The sequence below is a fragment of the Podarcis melisellensis genome, assembly GCF_964234715.1.
Source record: "Podarcis melisellensis genome assembly, chromosome: 11".
Classification (NCBI taxonomy): Eukaryota; Metazoa; Chordata; class Lepidosauria; order Squamata; family Lacertidae; genus Podarcis; species Podarcis melisellensis.
In genome coordinates, this window is record NC_138543.1 from 8982354 (window position 1) to 9002100 (window position 19747).

Sequence of the window (19747 nt, forward strand, 5' to 3'; positions counted from 1 at the left end):
TTAGAAAATGAATAATAAATAAACAATATTGACACACTTTAAGAAAATAAGTGGCTTTCTTTTAGATTGGGTCATACCTGGCCCAAGATAGAAATCTTGAAAATCTATCATTTAAAATTTATTGTCAAAGCATTAAACTTTCCAAGCATGTTGGTTACACCCTCAAACCCTTTCTGAAGAACGTTCCAATCAACTGTCAACCCCCCCCCCCAAATACATGCCCTAATTGGGTCATTAGCCTGGAAAATGCTGAATATCTGTCACAAGTGCAGCTGTCTATACCATAAATGGAACCTGAAGTGACTTAGTTCCACGTTATTAGGTGTTTATTTGAGAGAATGGATGAAAACTGCTGTGGCTGAGATCATTTAAACTGTCTTGTATGCTTATTGTAGCTGTGGTTAATCACATTATTACAGATGGCTGCTTTAATGGCCCATTTAGGTGCCACAGCGCTGGCACAGCAGCGCACAGGGTCAGCTGGAAGAATCCCAATGCCTGCACACAGAGACAGCTCGTCCCCTTCCACAAGCACTTTGTCAGGAGCTCAGCCTACACTCGAGTAGGACCCTGGCAGAGACACTGGCATGTTCCCTCCCTCCTGGTCGATCGTTCAGGAGCTTCAAAGGCTTTCTTCTGCCCAAACACCACAGTGACCGATGCCAACTGACACCGGCACACTTAGGGATCCGCAGAGCCTTCGCAGTTGCACAACAGACCTCAGCAACTCAGCATTTTGGCTAATCTACTTTATTTACATATAAACACACACAGAGCACTGCAACATGGCTCCCTCTCTCTCTAGCCTCAGACAGCAAAGAGAAAGAACAAAGGACAATAGTCCCACTTCACGGAACACAGTAACACAAACATCCTGTTTCACTCACTTCTCACTTTGTGGAGTCAAAACATATACCGTCATGTGATAGACAACAATCCCATGACTGTAACCATGGAGCAGGAATTCTAACACACTTGCCAGCCTTTCACCGTTCCCATTCCAAGAATCGTGGTTGTGCCGCACTGTCTCAAGGTGGTTCACAGAATAAAATCAAAATATAAAACCACAAAATACATATTGAAAACAAAAGTAACAACAAGCCAATAACTCCCCCTCAAAAAAACCCCACATTTAAAAAAGGCATAGGAAAGGCATAGGGAAACTAGGAGGGTCTGAGAGACATCCCCCAAACATGCTAAACTGGGATGTGTTGAGGTTGTGGCCACCCATTCAGAATTCAGTTTAAATTATGAAATGGAGAGCTGCCCTCTCTGCTGTTTATGCACTGGGGGAGAGAGGCATCATGTCTAATAAGCATGCCTTCAGAAATCTCTGGAGCGGCCTTTTGATTAGAAATGAGTGCCATTTAGGCCTTCACACTAGTTACAGGCATACAGCTGTCTGTAATGAATGTTATCAAGAACTTGATTAATAATGGAACGTATTCTTTGTAGCTGCAAGAATAAATAACACTCATGAGACTCTTCAGTGTTCTTAACAGTAGGTTGTCTGTTTACAGCATAAGTAATTTTTCATATCTGTCAGCCAGCTCTGAAATCTAAATGGTAAAGTCAGCTCTTGGGGGACCTGTTGACTAGCGATTACTCTGGAGGAGCTCCAGCTCCATCTGCAATCCGTGGTCTGCATTCATCTATGCAATGTGAGCTTTCTTGCCGATCCTCACTTAATACAAAGGTGGCAAGAAGCCTCTACAATTACCGTACTTTAAATAAGAAATTGTCCTGTTTAAAACATTGAAATAGACACAGGTGATTACTCACCTACGTAGTTAGCTATGAAAAGCCTCTATCAATAAAAATTAATCAGTGTTAATCAATAAAATTATCTGTGCTACAGGCAAATGGGCAGCAAGCCATTATGCCATCTGCTGTATCAATATGGATGTTATTCCTCTGCCTTGAAAAGTAAATGTGTGTATACACCACTTCTTCTTCTTCTTCTTCTTCTTCTTCTTCTTCTTCTTCTTCTTCTTCTTCTTCTTCTTCTTCTTCTTCATATACCACACTACACTATGCCCGTAGGTCTAAGGGTACTTCACAGAATAAAATCAAAATATAAAACTACAAAATACATATTGGAAATAAAAGTAACAACCCAATAACCCCCCCTCAAAAAACCCCACATTTTAAAAGGGCATAGGATATCAATCAAATCAACCAAAGGCCTGCTTAAAAAGGAATGTTTTTGCCTGGCACCTAAAGGTGTATAATGAAGGTGCCAGGCAAACTTCCCTGGAGAGAGCATTTCACAGACGGGGAGCCACTGCAGAGAAGGCCCCGTTCTCATGTTGCCACCCTCTGGACCTCTCGAGGAGGAGGCACACGAAGAAGGGCCTCAGAAGATCATCTCAGGGTCCGGGTAGGTTCATATGGAAAGAGGCGGTCCTTGAGCTACTGCAGTCCTGAGCCGCCTAAGGCTTTATAGGTCAAAACCAGCACTTTAAATTGGGCCCGGAAACTAATTGGTAGCCAGTGCAGTCAAACCAGGATTGGTGTAATATGCTCAAACCGTCTTGCTCTGGTGAGCAACCTGGCCGCTGAATTCTGCACTAGCTGAATTTTCCGAACCATCTTCAAAAGCAGCCCTACATATAATGCATTGCAGGAATCTAACCTTGACAGGCTATGTCATGTGACAAAGATATTTGAGAGCAGAAGCAGTAAAGGAAGCATTAAAGGAGTCTAGAAATGTTGTGAAATGCTGGAAAGCTGCAGAATCATTCAGCATGCTGAATCACTGTGAGTCATCTTAAGGAGGACTCATTCCCTGTACAGTGGTACGTCTGGTTAGGTACTTAATTCGTTCTGGAGGTCTGTTCTTAACCTGAAACTGTTCTTAACCTGAAGCACCGCTTTAGCTAATGGGGCCTCCTGCTGCCACCATGCGATTTCTGTTCTCATCCTGAAGCAAAGTTCTTAACCCGAGGTACTATTTCTGGGTTAGCAGAGTCTGTAACCTGAAGCGTATGTAACCCGAGGTACCACTGTATAAGTATTGTATCTGCTTGCGGGCAGACGCAGTCTCAGTATCTCACTCAGTGTGTGTGTCTGTGAGAGTGTTGTGGAACCTGTGCTCTGTGGAAACTCTGTGTATGCTCTGAAGCTAGTTCAATCTTCGGTTCACTATGCTGTTATTTGCAAACAAGTTTATTTTAACTCAGTAAAGCTTTTGTTCTTTTACTGAAGAAGACTGTGCGTTATTAATTTACCCTGCGCGTCAGGCTATCCCTGTCCAAATAGGGGCATAACTTGGCCACCAGCTGGAGCTGATGAAAGGCACTCTGGGCCACCGAGGTCACCTGAGCCTCGAGCAACAACAAAGGATCCAAGAGTGCCCCCAAGCTACGAACCTGCTTCTTCAGATGAATTGTAACCCAATCAAGAGCAGGCGATCTCCCACCCATCCGGTCTAGAGAACCACCTGATTCAATTGTAGTAGGCTGGTTCATTCATAGCCACAGTAACGTGGGTAAAATAGTGGTGAAATAAGTCCTGCCACCACTGTCAGGCAAGCTAAAGCAATGCTATGACCAAATATTTCCCCACTATCATCAGTGGAATGATGACCGTGCAAGAAGAGGAGGGAAATATTCCTGTTTGGTGGGGTGGGAAATAATAGTAAGGAGATGGGCTTCTCTTGTAAGCTAATGCTCTTTTTTGGCTCCTCCCATTCTGTGACTCTAGGCACATCTGCACATTGATTTATTTTGAGCTGGTTTAGCAACTGGCATGTTTCTCTCTTAAGAACAGCACAAACTGTTGTCAAATTAGAATGTTGAGAAATCTCCAGCAGATTCCTAACTTCAGAGTAAGCTCCTTGGATGAATCCATGATAGTAAAATATCTATATCATCTATCATCTATCTATCTATCTATCTATCTATCTATCTATCTATCTATCTATCTATCTATCTATCTATCTATCTATCTCTATCTATCATCTATCTATCTATCTATCTATCTATCTATCTATCTATCTATCTATCTATCTATCATCTATCTATCTATCTATCATCTATCTATCTATCTATCTATCATCTATCTATCTCTATCTATCTATCATCTATCTATCTATCTATCTATCTATCTATCTATCTATCTATCTATCTATCTATCATCTATCTATCATCTATCTATCTATCTATCTATCTATCTATCTATCTATCTATCTATCATCTATCTATATCTATATCATCTATATCTATATCTATATCTATATCTATCTATCATCTATCTATCTATCTATCTATCTATCTATCTATCTATCTATCTATCTATATCATCTATCTATCTATATCATCTATCTATCTATCATCTATCTATCATCTATCTATCTATCTATCTATCTATCTATCTATCTATCTATCTATCTATCTATCTATCTATCTATCTATCTATCATCTATATCTATCTATCTATCTATCTATCTATCTATCTATCTATCTATCTATCTATCTATCTATCATCTATTATCTATCTATCATCTATCTTCCTTCCTTCCTTCCGTCTCTCCTTTCCTTTCCTTTCCTTTCCTTTCCTTTCCTTTCCTTTCCTTTCCTTTCAAGTTGTCATTTCCAAATCTCCCCATGCCTTCACGCTGCTTAACCTGAGAGTAGCTGAGTTTGTCAAACGTAGAATGACTCTTCCCATCAAGGCTTACCTGATGATAATGTCTGACAAAAAAAGCTTTCTGCTTCTATTGATCCTATTGACAAAGTGTCCCATTTAAAAAATGTTAGTGCATTAATGTCATCCATAACTATTAGTAAGGAGAATGCCCTGGGTTCTGAATTAAAAAAGAAACAGCAGCAGCAAACCCGAATGTTGTTCATAATCTTTTACTTAAGCAGGAGACAGACACATGTAAGCATACATAAGTTCTTTATCATTATTATATTGAATATTTCAAAACGAGTTGCCCAGAAGAAGAAATCAAAATTGTATCTTTCATCAAGAGGCTTGACTGCAAATAACATTCTGCATAGCTTTCTGTAAATGTGCCTTACTAAAATTTCCCTGCTCAATTACACAGGCATTCTTGGCGTTAATTTTAATCTGTTCCACACCATAGGCAAATGGCTTCCCCCTCGCAACCAGGGAAGAACGGCTGAGTGAAGATCTTCATCAGGAGCAAAGATGGAGTAAAGATTTACATCAGGATCTGCTGCCCCTCATGGGTGGGCAAGCCCTGGTGGCTATAGGCATCATCATCATCATCATCATCATCATCATACCTTTATTGTCCAGGTGCAACTTGTGTACAATGAAATTAACCAAGCCTCCTTCCCCCCACAAACACTCAATCTCTTTGCACTCTGTGTGCTTGGCACACAACACACCAACCCTGAAAGTCAGTTGCAGTATATTATTTTCCGTTCAGCAGCCTAACAGCCCACAGATAGAAACTGTTTTTTAGCCTGTTGGTACGGCTGATTATACTTCTATATCTCCTGCCCGAGGGTAGAAGATTAAAGAGGTGCTGGCCAGGGTGTGAATTGTCCCTGATACTTTTTCTTGCTCTCCTAAGACATCAATCCCTTGCGATGTCATCTAGCAGGCTCAGGGGACAGCCCATGATATTATGTGCTGTGTTCACCACCCTCTGTAAAGACTTTCTGTCCATGGCAGTCAAGCCAACGTACCACACTGTGATACAATATGAGAGGACACTTTCTATTGTGGACCGGTAGAAGGAGGTCATCAATTGTTGTTTAGCATTGTTCACAAGACCCTGAGGAAATGGAGTCTCTGTTGGGCCTTCCCAACCACCTGAGTTATATTATTTTTCCAAGTGAGGTCTTCACTAAGGAATTTGAAGGAGGAGACTCTCTCCACACAACTCCCCTGATATACAACAGGGCTTTACATTTGGTAAAGATGTATCCTTACCCCAAGGCTTTCTCTGACCATAGGTAAAAGGTAAAAGGTAAAAGGTAAAAGGAAAGGACCCCTGGGAAGTTAAGTCCAGCCAAAGGCGACTATGGGATTATGGCGCTCATCTCTGCTTTCAGGCCGAGGGAACTGCTGTTTGTCCACAGACAGCTTTTCCAGGTCATGTGGCCAGCATGACTAAACTGCTCCTGGTGCACAGAAGACCATCAGAGCACACAGAAACGCAGTTTACCTTCCTGCCACAACAGTACCTATTTATCTACTTGCACAGGTGTGCTTTCAAACTGCTATGTTGTCAGGTGCTGGGACAGATCAACAGGAGCTCACCCTGTCGCAGGGATCTGTACAATCAGCAAGCCCAAGAGGCTCAGCGGTTTAGACCACAGCACCAATATGGTTCTATTGGTTATACCACTTAGAGTTTTTCATATTAAGCAATTTAAAAATGTTTTTAACTGAAATATCCCCCCCATTGCCACCTTTCCTCTCTCCACTCTGAGCAAGATTTCTGTAACAACCAAACATCTACTTTCTTTCTCTCTCTTCTTACTTCCTTTCCCAATTCTCCCATGTTCCCATCTATGCCTTCCTTGAGCTTGCGCCAACATTCTGCGAATTTTGAACCTCTGCCTGTTTTCTGACACAGCTCTTGCTTGTGCCTTGAGTTGCCATAATCTGGAAGTGCTTCACTTCCCATAATGGCCCTGATGCTGCTCTTACATGTGCTTTGACCAGTCACCAGCAGTCACTCTGCCTCTTATCTTCCACAACTCCCAGACAAGCACCTCTCCTGCTTCCCTCACAGATCGAATACAACGGAGGAACCTGAGGCCTTCCAAATGTTGTTGAACTACAACTCTCACCAGCCCCAGCTAGCAAACCAATGGTAAAGGATGATGGGAGTTGAAGTCCAATAGCATCTGCAGGACCACACATTCCCCACCCTTGCTGCTCAATATTCTTTCACTGAATTGTGAGCATCACTCTGGCATCAAGTAGAGCAGTAAGGTAAAGGTAAAGGGACCCCTGACCATTAGGTCCAGTCGTAACCGACTCTGGGGTTGTGGCGCTCATCTCGCTTTACTGGCTGAGGGAGCCGGCGTCATGTGGCCAGCATGACTAAGCCGCTTCTGGCGAACCAGAGCAGTGCACGGAAACACCGTTTACCTTCCCGCTGGAGCGGTACCTATTTATCTACTTGCACTTTGTGCTTTCGAACTGCTAGGTGGGCAGGAGCAGGGACCGAGCAACAGGAGCTCACCCCGTCACGGGGATTCAAACCGCTGACCTTCTGATCGGCAAGTCCTAGGCTCTGTGGTTTAACCCACAGCACCACCCGCGTCCCTAGTAGAGCAGTACTATTGAGCTTTTTCGGTGGGAGGGGCAAAGTTGTTCAGCTTTTTTTTACTTTTGACCAAATCTGTTGTGCTGTTTTTTCAAAGAAGAAGAAGCAGTTTTTGAGCTATTTTTAAGGGAAATTGCCAAAATCTACACTTCTGACATGGGTTGCAATATGTCCAGATTTCCCCTGACATTTCAGTGATTTCCACCCAGACACTGTTTCCAACGGCCGAATCCTGGCTATGTCTGGGAGCTTGCAGCTACTTGATTCCACCCTATCCCTTTTAGCTTTGACACTGTGCTAGGCTGAGTGAAGGCTTGGTTTGGCATGTAGTATGAACTGGAACTTGTTGTGAAGAGCAACCCTTCGCCATAGCTCATAGTTAGTGAGGAGGAGAGATCTATGGCACAAGTCTGGATTTGGATGACACAACGTGGCTCAGCTCAGTGCGGTGTAGCGGTAAAAAAGACAGGGGACTCAGCTATACAGCTGCAAATAAAATGTTTTAAATGTGTTGTAAAATGCAATATACAAATGTGACACTAGATGGCAACAATGAGCTATGCCAAATCAAATGTATTTTTCAAAACGTTTTTAAAGAGGCATTTTCACGGCGTTTTTAATATGTGTGTAGATTCCGCCAAGGGGAAGCAGCTGTGAGCTCTTTTCCAGCAGTCCACCACACATTCCTGTGGTCCCAGTAAGCCTTAATTTGGAAAACTGTGTTGTGTGAACCAGGCCATTGCAAGGAAACTGATCCACAACTCTTCTTCCCTTACTGTTTTTTTTTAAGAGCCCTTAAAATATATTTATGATGACTTCCTCATCTCCTTGAAGAAATTCAGTAAGCAGCAAAAGTAGTTATTTTTAAATATTAAAAAATATAGTAAGTCCCCTGCTGTCCTGCTCCAGTAGTTAGCTCTGTTTACAAAGTGTTTTCATTGTATTTTCTCAGTCGCAAATGCTTTTTTAGTTTTAACGTTGGGGGGGGGGACGACGACAGGTTTTCTGTGAATTCAGAGTAACAGCACAATCATAAACTATTTACTCAAAAGTATGCCCCACTGTATTCAGCAAGGATTAGTCCCAGCCCCTACCACATACAGCACAATCCTAACCATATTTACTCAGAAGCAAATCTGATTGAATCCAATGGGCCTTTATACTAGGTAAGTGAGGGCAGGATTGTAGCCTAAACTAGTTTTAAAGAGGGTTGTTTGTTGTGGCTGTGATACTATACCTCTAACCACCATCCTGTCAAGTTAAGAATACAAAAGCTTTCACGCTTCTAGATAACCAGCAGATAGCAGAATGCAAAATAAGAAACCTCTCAGAATTTTAAATTCTGATGGGGCAAATCAGGTTGCTTAATAATCTTTTCTCTCTCACTGTGATTCAGCTGGAGTCTGGGAATCCACCTTGAAAAAAATGCAATTCTGGGGGATATTTTATCATTTCCAATACAGACCTACAAGAAGATTGTTTATTTTCCCCAAAACTAAACTTGTTCCAACCTTAGCAATTCCAAACATTTGAAAAAACGCCAAAGAACTATATTGTCTGCCACATTTACAGTGGAATTCTATACATGCCTACTTAGAAGTAAGTTCCATTAACTTCCACAGGGCTTATTCCCAGGTAAATGGGGTTAGGATTTTAGTCTCAAGTGACACGCTCATTGTCAACCTCACTATTTTGTACTAGATAAATAACAGCTTTCATTCCATACAGTGCTTGTCGTCTTATAAATGCAAGAAACAATTAATATAATTCTATACGCACTGACCTAATGATACAGTTGAAAATAGATCATAATGTTTTAACAGCTAATGTAAGTTATTTCGCTGTTATCTGGCCTCCACCAAATTGAATCAGATCTCTTTCTTACCAGCTCATTTACAGCATAGATGCAATTGGAGTTGCTGTTCAGATTTATCCAAGATCAAAATCAGGCTCAATCGGTGGGGCTAGCAAGATATGCTCTCCTACGTTTCAGCAATAGTGTTAGGCTACTGTTTTATGAATCTGCTGAAAAGCTTCTATTGGCAATAGACTGCTCTGAAGTTTTGGCTTTTCGCTGGTCTTCTGAAGCATCTTTAAGCGACCTTCCAGCCTCTGGGTCCATTCACGTCGGAGCCTGGGGACAAGGAACAGACGCTCTCATCAGTGAAATCCCTCACCAGATTTTTCAGATGTCTAGCTCCTTTGCGTGATAGCAATGCTGTCCCTTTTCTTTCATCACCAATGCACTTGTCTTGTGTTAATTTAGCAAAGGTATCTCTCCAGCCTTCTGGCTGGGGACACAGAGAGAATACTAATGGCATAGCTCATCATCAGTGTGAAACCTGGTGACATTGCTAGATTCCAGAGGAGTCAAACAACTGGGAAAATGCTGTCATTAGATATATGCCACCTTCTCCCCAGGGTATTCCCTTGATGAAACCTAACTGCTGCCTCATAGGAAAAAATCATATAATGCATGCATTGGAAATGACATCAAGGAAATCTGTGAGCACAGACTGCTGTTTATGTTACTCCTGTCAAAACAAAACTCAATGAATTGTCTAAATAATATGCATGCCGTTTGAATCAACAATATGCAGTTTTAATGTTGCCTAGACACTTTCCATATGCCTGATAGAACTTTTAATGTACGACCAGGTTGACAGAAAATATCCCAGTGAAAGATAAAGATTCCCACCCACTGCAGACATCTCTTAGGAAGGATATAGATTGTAGGGGAAGTGGCTGAGGCACAGAAACAAAATGTCAGTAAAGTCCAGTGCCTATGATCAAGTTCTAGCCAGGACCCTTGAAAAGGATCGAGGGTATTAAAATCTGGAGTAAAATTTAGTGTATTCACATCTGTTACAAAGGCTACATATATTGTGTTTTCTTGAAATGACCCGAGGCTGGATTTTGTTGGGCTCTGCATTGGATTGTGTGGACTGAGTCCTTGCAGTGGGGTGTGAGTGGAGATTGAGTCTGCAGACGAATGGGGAACAGGAGAATAAGTGACCGGATGTGTGTGGAGTGTTTCAGCATAAGTCTTGGGAAATGCTTATGGGGAATAGAATTAGGGGTCCGCTATGATGGTAAGCATGGGCAGGGGGAGATATGGTAGGGGATCGAGCTGGCCAGGTAAAGAGAAGAGCGAACAGATATTGGAGGCGATCCCCACTTCCAGTCCTTCCATCTATCCTTCCATATCTAGGTTGGTCTGCCATTTTACTCTCTGGTTTGGTAGAACAGTTATTTAATGCCAGATCTGCCCATAGTGAGATCTCTACCATTCACAGCTTGATCATGGGTGATGGAGCTGGCTGATTTGTTTTACTGAGACCTGGATAGATGAGCTGGGTGGCATTAATCTGACTCAGCTGTGTCCACATGGGAACTTAGCATAGCATCAAAACAGTCTGGACAGTTGGGGCAGTGAGTGAGGAGTCCCTGTAGCAGTCAACAAGGATGATATCTCCCTCACAAGGAGACTCCCTTGCTCCCTTGAGGGCCTGCATCTGGTGTTGGACCACACATAGAAAAGGGGTGCTGCCCGTGATCCTCACTGTCCAGTATTCTCCCTACCCAAGCTGATGGAGCTAGTCTCAGCAGTGGTGTTGGAGAACTTTAGGGCCATTTTTCTGTGGGACTTCACTAGACTTAGATGGACCAGATTGAGACTTCACGGTTCCCATTACAACTGTGGAGATGTCTCAATATATTGCTGGCACAATGCACAGAGACAGATATATTGATTGTTCTTTGCATGGGGTGGGGTCTGGAGTGGGGAGAGAGTTGTAATGACCTCCTTGTCATAGCCAGACCATTTATTGTGGGGGCACTTTCCCCCGTAGGGATGGAGGACTTATTGAGATTGTTATGTACTGAAGTTCTCACCCTGGGCCAGCAGGGGGGATACTGTAGATAGTTTTCACTCAGGTCCACATATGCAAATAAGGGATTGAAATAGTTACAGAAAATTGTTACAGTTGCGTTGTACTGGAGCTCTATATAAGCAGGCTGGCTGAACCCTTCAGTTCTGTTCTGGCCTGTGAATAAACAAGAGCTGTTTGAAGAATTGCTGTGTCATCTGATATGTTCACCCACAACTTAACAGAGATGGTCCACCTTGGAGAACTTTTGAAGTCTGAAGCATTCCTGGGGGATTTCCAGGTGACAGAGCAGGCAATCCTTTTGAGCCTCTAGTCTCACATTAAAAGGGTGAGATGAGAGGAGCTACTGACGCAACCAGTCACCAGTTCCTGCTCCAACACTGCAGAATTTGTGTGACTCTTTGGTGTTCTGGAAAACTACAGACAGTAAAATAGGTCAGATGACATCTGGGGTGGAAATGGTGTCATAAACTAATCATAAAAACAACTGAATGTGTTACAGGGCATTATTTGGCCAGTTACGGGGTTGTAAAGGTAATACATTGTTATCGGCTTCGGGCTTCTCGAGATTTCTTTTTGATTGTGCATCAATTATGATTTGTGTTCATGGTGGTATAGGAGCGGTTATACATTTACCTCCAGATACAATGCCCCTCCAGAGAGCAATAATGTGGTAACGCTGCGGAATTATGTGTGGATGGTCCAGTATAAACACTATTATTGCATCAATGACATGTAACACAAAGGAAAACACCAGTCTGAGGAAGCCTTGTGCTCCACTCTAGGATTGCCCATGGGAATGAAGAACAGGTAACAAATATTTTAAATAAATAATACAGAAATATCACATTGGCAGACGCTCCAAGTGTCCCTGTTTTCCAGGAATGTCCCTAATTTAGAGAAGCTGTCCCAGTTTCTGATTTGATCCCACAGTGTCCCACTTTTCCTTAGAATGCCCCTATTTTCATTGGAGAAATGTTGAAGGGTATGGAGTTATCCGACCCCCGATCTGTCTGAAGACAATCCTGTACAGTGAAGTGGTTTTTTTTATTAAATGTTTAATGTTTTATTATGTTTTTATATATGCTGGAAGCTGCCCAGAGTGGCTGGAGCAACCCAGTAAGATATGTAGGGTATAAATAGGAAAATCATTATTATGGAATGGGACATCCCTATTTTCATCAGGGAAATGTTAGTCTCAATTCGTTCTCAATTAGGTCTGAGGGTCAGTGTGGATGGGAGCCCTCCACACAATCAGAACAGCAGGGACCAGAACTTAGGAGCTCTTGAACTCTGGAAACAGAGCTATCTGACTGTGTCCATGGTGAAATTGTGCAGAAACAGCCACACCTATTATTGCAGAAAATTATGGAGTTTTGGCAAATATGTCGTAATGCTTTTGACAGTGATCAACGTACAATCTAAGTACTTTTAAAAATCGCAAGTGTGAAAATGCAATAAGCTGAAGATCCTTTAGGGTATAGCGCCAAGAGTGGAACCAGTTGATAATATAACTGGAGGCCATTGATGACAGATTAACTTCTCAGCAATACTATGCACAGAAAGCACCCAATATTCTAGGCCAAGAATGAAATGTCACTGCTCAATATACCACTGAGTCTTGTTGCCTGCCTCCTTTAATGTCTCAATAAGCATTGCCTGGCCTTTTAAGGCTGTGGTCATTTTCATTTTGTTTCCAATTTAGATTGCAAATTACTGTTTAATATTTTTTTTTCAGTTTGATCTGCCCTGTAGTCAAAGTGGCATTCTCAAGAGGGCATAGTCAAGATCTTAAAAATCAGTCTAATCAGCAGGGAATATCTTTATTCAAAGCACAGTCTCTCTTTGGCCAAGTGCGACTTGCTAACTACAACAACCCAGGGAACATAAAGAGAATATTTGTCTTCAGTTCAGGCTGCTGCTTGCTCATAATCATCAGCTGCCCTCGGGAGGGAGGTCAGTCTCTCTATCTAGCCTGTTGAATTAAATGAACATTGTTTGAATTATGATTTGTAAAAGTTACTTTGTGTGGAGCCTCTGTGCGTTATTTGGTTGTGGTGGAAATTTCTAATGAAGAGCTGGGGAAACTTTGGAGGAGACTAGAGCTTTCCTTCCAGTTCTTGGAGTCCTCTGATCTGCTAGCAAGGACAGCAGGCAAAGCACAATTTGAGAGACCCTTCATCCACTGTAAGGTAAAGGTAAAGGGACCCCTGACCTTTAGGTCCAGTCGTGACTGACTCTGGGGTTGCGGCACTCATCTCACTTTATTGGCCGAGGGAGCCGGCGTACAGTTTCCGGGTCATGTGGCCAGCAGCACACGGAAACACTGTTTACCTTCCCGCCGGAGCGGTACCTATTTATCTACTTGCACTTTGACGTGCTTTCGAACTGCTAGGTTGGCAGGAGCTGGGACCGAGCAACGGGAGTTCACCCTGTCGTAGGGATTCAAACTGCCAACCTTCTGATCGGCAAGTCCTAGGCTCTGTGGTTTAACCCACAGCGCCACCCGCGTCCACTGTAGCCATCTGTAAAAGCATTCCCGAGAGATGCCGATCCTGTCTCTTCTTGAAAACCTTCCATAAAAAGGCATCTTCTTTCATTATTGAACTGCAGAGAGTTTGGTGCTCATTGGCATACTCTCTGAGCCTCCATGTGTCCTTATTTTCCAGGGACATCCCTGATTTAGAGAATCCATCCCGGTTTCTGATTTGATCCTGGAATGTCCCATTTTCCCTTAGGATGTCTCTATTTTCATTGGAGAAATGTTGGAGGGCATGGTAAAGGTAAAGGTAAAAGTAAAAGTACCCCTGACCGTTAGGTCCAGTCGCGGACGACTCTGGGACTGTGGCGCTCATTTCGCTTTACTGGCTGAGGGAGCCAGTGTTTGTCTGCAGACAGCTTCTGGGTCATGTGGCCAGCATGATAAAGCCGCTTCTGGCGAACCAGAGCAGCGCACCACTTTAGCTAATGGGGCCTCCAGTTGCCGCCACGCTGCCGGAGCACGATTTCTGTTCTCATCCTGAAGCAAAGTTCTTAACCCAAGGTACTATTTCTGGGTTAGCAGTCTGTAACCTGAAGCATATGTAACCCGAGGTACCACTGTATAGGGATTTTTTAAAAAATGTTTAATGTTTTATTGTTTTTTTTATATATGTTGGAAGCTGCCCCGAGTGGCTGGGGCAACCCAGTAAGATGTGTGGGGTATAAATAGGAAAATTATTGTTATGGAATGGGACGTCCCTATTTTCATTGGAGAAATGCTGGAGGGTATGTACTCTAAAGGGCAATTGGAGATGCCCATTTTAGAGGACACCCTACAGTCTTTTGCTCTGCAGCTTCCACGCAAGTAAGAGAAAATCACTCACTTATTCAAAGCACTTCTGGTTAACTGGAAGTCTTCAACTTCTTTTTGCTTGGCCTGTGTTTCTTCAATGATTTCTTCCCAAAAGTTCTTCAAGCCACGGGCATCATGGACTGTCACGCCACGGCGTTTGGAGCCAAGATGTTGATTCATTTTTCTGAAAAGCAAAGCAAAGTTATGAAGCCCTTCTCAGTGGTAATTTAGGGAACAATACGTGTGCTAAGAAAATGGTGAACTGTCCCCCCAACTTTCTCTCTCCATTAGAATTTTCACATAGCCCTGTGAAAATTTTTCCCATTCCCCTGCCAAGTGGCAGACATTCTGCATGTACTAAGTACATTTAGTCTTCATTAGGAAGTTTTATGGGGGTCAAGCTTTTTGTAGTTCTGCAAAGCTTTGAATTCCCTTGTGTGTGCTAAGACATGCTCTTGTTTCTCAGAGTCCCTGTTTTGGCTACAATGCTGTCAGCACTCACCACCTGATTTTGCTATTAGACGGAGTCGTATAACTTGATATGCAATATAGAGCGCCATTTTTCACCTTGCATGTCCTCCTTTTCAGACTTTCAGTGAACATGCTTCTTTCCACAAATTTACTGATAGCTTGTCGTTGTCGTCTTAAGGAACGTGTCTTCGGAATTGTACACTGATCTACAGTGGTTAAAGATTGTTCTATATTTTAAGAAGCATCTTCATAAATACACATGACACCAATCATGTGGCCCTATCTGCCAACAGAGATTAGATTTCATAGCAGGGGTGGAGAAGCTTTTGCCAGCTTCGTTCTGGGATGGCGGTCTATGTGCCAGTGGAGGGTGGCACAAGAGGCAAACGTGGATCAATGGATATGATTATTACCTTTGACGGTGACTTGGAAACTACAACTAACCTAGAATGCGGCAGCTAGACTGGTGACTGGGAGCAGCCACCAAAGAAGAAGAAGAAGAAGAGAAGAGTTTGGATTTGATATCCCGCCTTTCACTCCCTTTAAGGAGTCTCAAAGCGGTTGACATTCTCCTTTCTCTTCCTCCCCCACAACAAACACTCTGTGAGGTGAGTGGGGCTGAGAGACTTCAGAGAAGTGTGACTGGCCCAAGGTCACCCAGCAGCTGCATGTGGAGGAGCGGGGAAGTGAACCCAGTTCACCAGATTACGAGTCCACCGCTCTTAACCACTACACCACACTGGCTCTCACACCGAGACCATGTAACACTGGTCCTGGAAGACCTACATTGGCTCCCAGTACGTTTCCGAGCACATTTCAATGTGTTGGTGCTGATCTTTAAAGCCTCGGCCCAGTAGACCTGAAGGAGCGTCTTCACCCCCACCATTCAGCCCAGACACTGAGGTCCACCTCTGAGGGCCTTCTGGCGGTTCCCTCCCTGTGAGAAGTGAGGTAACAGGGAACCAGGCAGGGGGCCTTCTCAGTAGTGGCGTCTGCCCTGCGGAATGCCCTCCCATCAGATGTCAAGGAAATAAACAACTATCAGACTTTTAGAAGACATCTGAAGGCAGCCCTGTTCAGGGAGGTTTTTAATGTTTGATGTTTTATTGTGTTTTTAATATTCTTTTCAGGGATACATTTCAGCCAGGCAAATGCACTCCAGGCTGGTGCAAAGCAAGACCATCTAGGGTGTGTGACCTGTCAGCATGCAGAAGGTCGAAAGGCCAGCTGGCTAGCCCCCAGCTGAGCCGTCTCCTTCCAGCCGTCCCACTGCAAAGATCCATCGGCCTCTGCTCTGACCTAAATCAGTGACCCAGGCTTCAAAGCCAGGGCACAATATGTCAGCAGAGCGAACTGCACATGCAGAATAGGCGTGAGGCTTGTGGAAGCATACTACAACTACAGATTTATTAATCATAAATCAGGACAAAGAAACATGTCGTCTCTCTCTTTCTCTTCTCAGAGAGACAGGGAAAAGCAAAAGCTACACACACAATGGAAGTTCCCAGCAAGTTGTGCTGGTATGTAAACAGACATGTGACATGCAACAGTTCCATGTATGCAACTAAAGGTGGAATAGAATTTTCTAACATGACCTACAGAGGGATGTGGGGCCTGGACAGGGATGTGTGGCCTAGTGACTGTCCCAAGAGTTGGATAGAAAGGCCTGAAGAGCTGCATTTGACCCTCAGGAGGGAGGTTCGCTACTGTATTATAGTGAAATAGAACCTCCACATTCAGAGGCAGTTCGCCTCTAAAAATCATTTGCTGTTGCATTTGCATCTTGCATAGGAGCTTCCCAAAAGCATATCACTGGTTGTTGTTGAAAACACGATGCTGGACTAGGGCCGGCCCAGCCATTAAGGTGAGACAGGCAGCCACTTCAGGTTGTATATGCTGGAACGTGGAGTTGCAGGTCACAGCTATGCCAAGATGTGGTCTACTCTACACCTTTCCTCAAACTAGCCTGTTGCCCTCAGGTTCATCGGAAATTGCTTTCTCATCATCATTGCTGAACTTCCTCTGCGTACATGCCGTACATTGAAAGCACATGACTTCCTCCAAAGAATTCTGGGAGCTGTAATTTGTTAAGGGCTGGGGGTTGTAACATTGTGAGGGGATGGACTACATTTCCCAGGATTCCCTAGGGGAAGCTAGGTGCTTTGAATTGATGGAGGAGCGTTAGGGAAATAAGATTCATGGAATGGAGGATGCAGTCAAAATCTTGTGCCTCACCTCAGGCAATAAAATACCTTGGGTTCAATGAACATTTGGGAGGATCCAACATTTTATGTTCCTAGAGTTGCTATTTTGAGATATTTTCCAACCTCTCCCAGCCTGGTTTCCTGGGTTGTTTCATGGGAGAAACAGCACCAAACTCAAAACTGGAACCCACATTTGATAAATAGCCCCAACTACATTCTCTAGTGCAGACACCGAGTCTCCACCAAACATGAAATCTATCGGTGTAACAGGAGGAAATGAGACGGGGTGAGGGAGACTTCCTTTTTTACATTCACTTCTCTCTATAGTGAGTGCTCAGCATCACCCTTTGACAGGCAAGCTTGTAAAATAGGAAACGCACAGACAACGTTAGGAAAATGCAGAGACAAGTTCAGTTTTGCATTTGTCTAATGCTGTGCTGAAAAATACAACTCTGTTCCTTTCCTCCTTTGAAAGTGAGGGGTGCCTTAGAACCATCGGTTGAAGCCAATGATGAAACTATTGAATGTAGTGGCGTTTGAACGCCCCTGAAACTCAGTACTGTCAAGCTGAGTTCAGTGTGAGACAAGTTATACTTCATGCAGAATTCTAGAATTTAATAGTTGCTTTGCTTAGAGGTACTCTGCAAAGGTCTGGCTTCGCCTTCCTAGTCTTATGGGATAAATCAATGAAATAATGTCATTGCTTTAGTGAAAAATGAAAATGGCCATGTTGGGGGTGAACTCTAATGCTTCCACTCTGCTTTTGATACAGCAGAGGATTCCAGTAATCCGAAAGATGAGAATGTGATTTTCACCAGTTCCCCCCTCCCACTGTAGTTTCCCCCTTTGCCCTCTGCAAATTTCTTTCAGGGGGCTGGTGACCCCGCCGAACATTGTGAAAGGTGCCTGCAGATGAAAAGAGGGGAGTGGACCAAAATCACATCTCTTCTTACATTTGTGGACATCTCCATAGGATCAAAAGCTTTTATACAAGCAGAATAACAACACTGGACTTCACACTTCATGTTTAGATGAGGTATTTTAAGTGTGAATTCATGACAGTCAAACCTAGTCTCTATATACTTTAAATGCTTTTTTATTTTTAAAAGATATCTAGTGGGAATTCAAATTAACTTAACTTTGGTAAGTGATCTCTCCTCCCCTCCTTCCTGTGACTTAAAACCGGAGAGCAAAGTTATTTGATTTCAAGGAACTTATGAGTTAATAGTTCAGAAACTATTTATTTAAATATACCTTAAAATATACCTATAGTTTTATATATTCTTTAACATTTTAAAGCCCCTCACTGGAGTCTTATGAACAAATGACACCTCAGGTGAGATGAGTGCTACAGCTCTTCCAGTTTACTCTCAGTAGTAATATTTACTACTACTATGAGACTTTCTCATGGATAAGGTGTGCACAGGATTGCAGCCTTTAAATGAAAACATTGTACATAGAATTATGACTAAAGCATGCTTTAAATCAAAAACTAAAACAAGCAGCTTCCATATTGTTATTAGTACAAGGATATGAGGTGGAATGGTAATCTTATTAAACATGGCTTTTGAGGGGCATCTTCTCTGAGTGTTTTGATAGCCTTTGACATTTTACCTTAACACAGCGATTTAAATACTAATGTAAAATACAAACATGAAAGACTGTAGAGATCAGATAACTTGGGGGGGGGGGAATCTAAGACCACATTAAAAATCTGGTAACATTATTAGCTGCATAAAAAGATCAGAGAAAAACTGATTACTGTGTCACACCCTGCAAGATAATATAATAATAATCTGTCAAATAATTAAAGGCTTACTTTAATAATACAGAAGCTGCTTCTTCCACCAGGCTTTTCTGGAGATAGCTGTGAGATGTGCTACATTTACCTTTGGGTCTCTCTCTTTCACACAGGCTCACACAGCGGACTGTGTAAACCTCAAATATCTTTTCTTCTGTCACTCATTTTTATTTGGGTTTGCTGACACGAGCTATTTTTGAACCATTTCAACAGGAGGCGAAGAAACTAATCTCCGTCTCTAGAAGTCTACAACGCATGAAGTGGAATGGCCAGACAGCTACAAGGCATCAGCTTTGAATGCCGCATTTGATCTCTGCTATAACTTTCAGGCAAGTGTCACTGATGTCATAACTTGGCTCAAGGGAAACAGTTATTCTTTGACAAGTGCACCTCTTAGGAACATGATGCCATGTGACTCGCAGGAACACAGCCCCGTCTCCTCCTAGACAACAGAGAGATCTGAGCAGCGTACATTGTATAACATGTCTTGTTTCAGGACTGCGTTACTCAAGCGAGTGACAGAGGGGTCGGCTGGGGGGAAATCTTCTTTGAACTGCTGGTTGGTAAGAACACCTGGCTGGGTGCATGGCAGGAACTCTGCCTTAGCTGTTAATGCTGAGCATAGCAAAGGGATCTGAACTCGGCTCAAGGGCAGCCCCAAAGCTTTTAAGAATGTGCGACAAACATAGCACACCTACCGTGATGAATGAATAAGCAGAGGCTTTTCTCTGCCTCTGTGCTAGAGGCCTGGATTTATGCCCTATTCTTCATGAGTTTTTCTTCAATTAC

At 43.0% G+C, this 19747-nt stretch overlaps 1 long non-coding RNA gene across 1 annotated transcript in view; it reads right to left on the minus strand.

The window, feature by feature from the left end:
* Positions 1-4845: 4845 nt before the first annotated feature.
* The window catches only part of LOC309380781, a 217610-nt gene continuing 202708 nt past the window's right edge, over positions 4846-19747 (minus strand). The window contains exon 2 of the long non-coding RNA XR_014173138.1: positions 4846-5319. This is a non-coding gene — a long non-coding RNA (uncharacterized lncRNA). The remainder of the gene's footprint in view (positions 5320-19747) is intronic.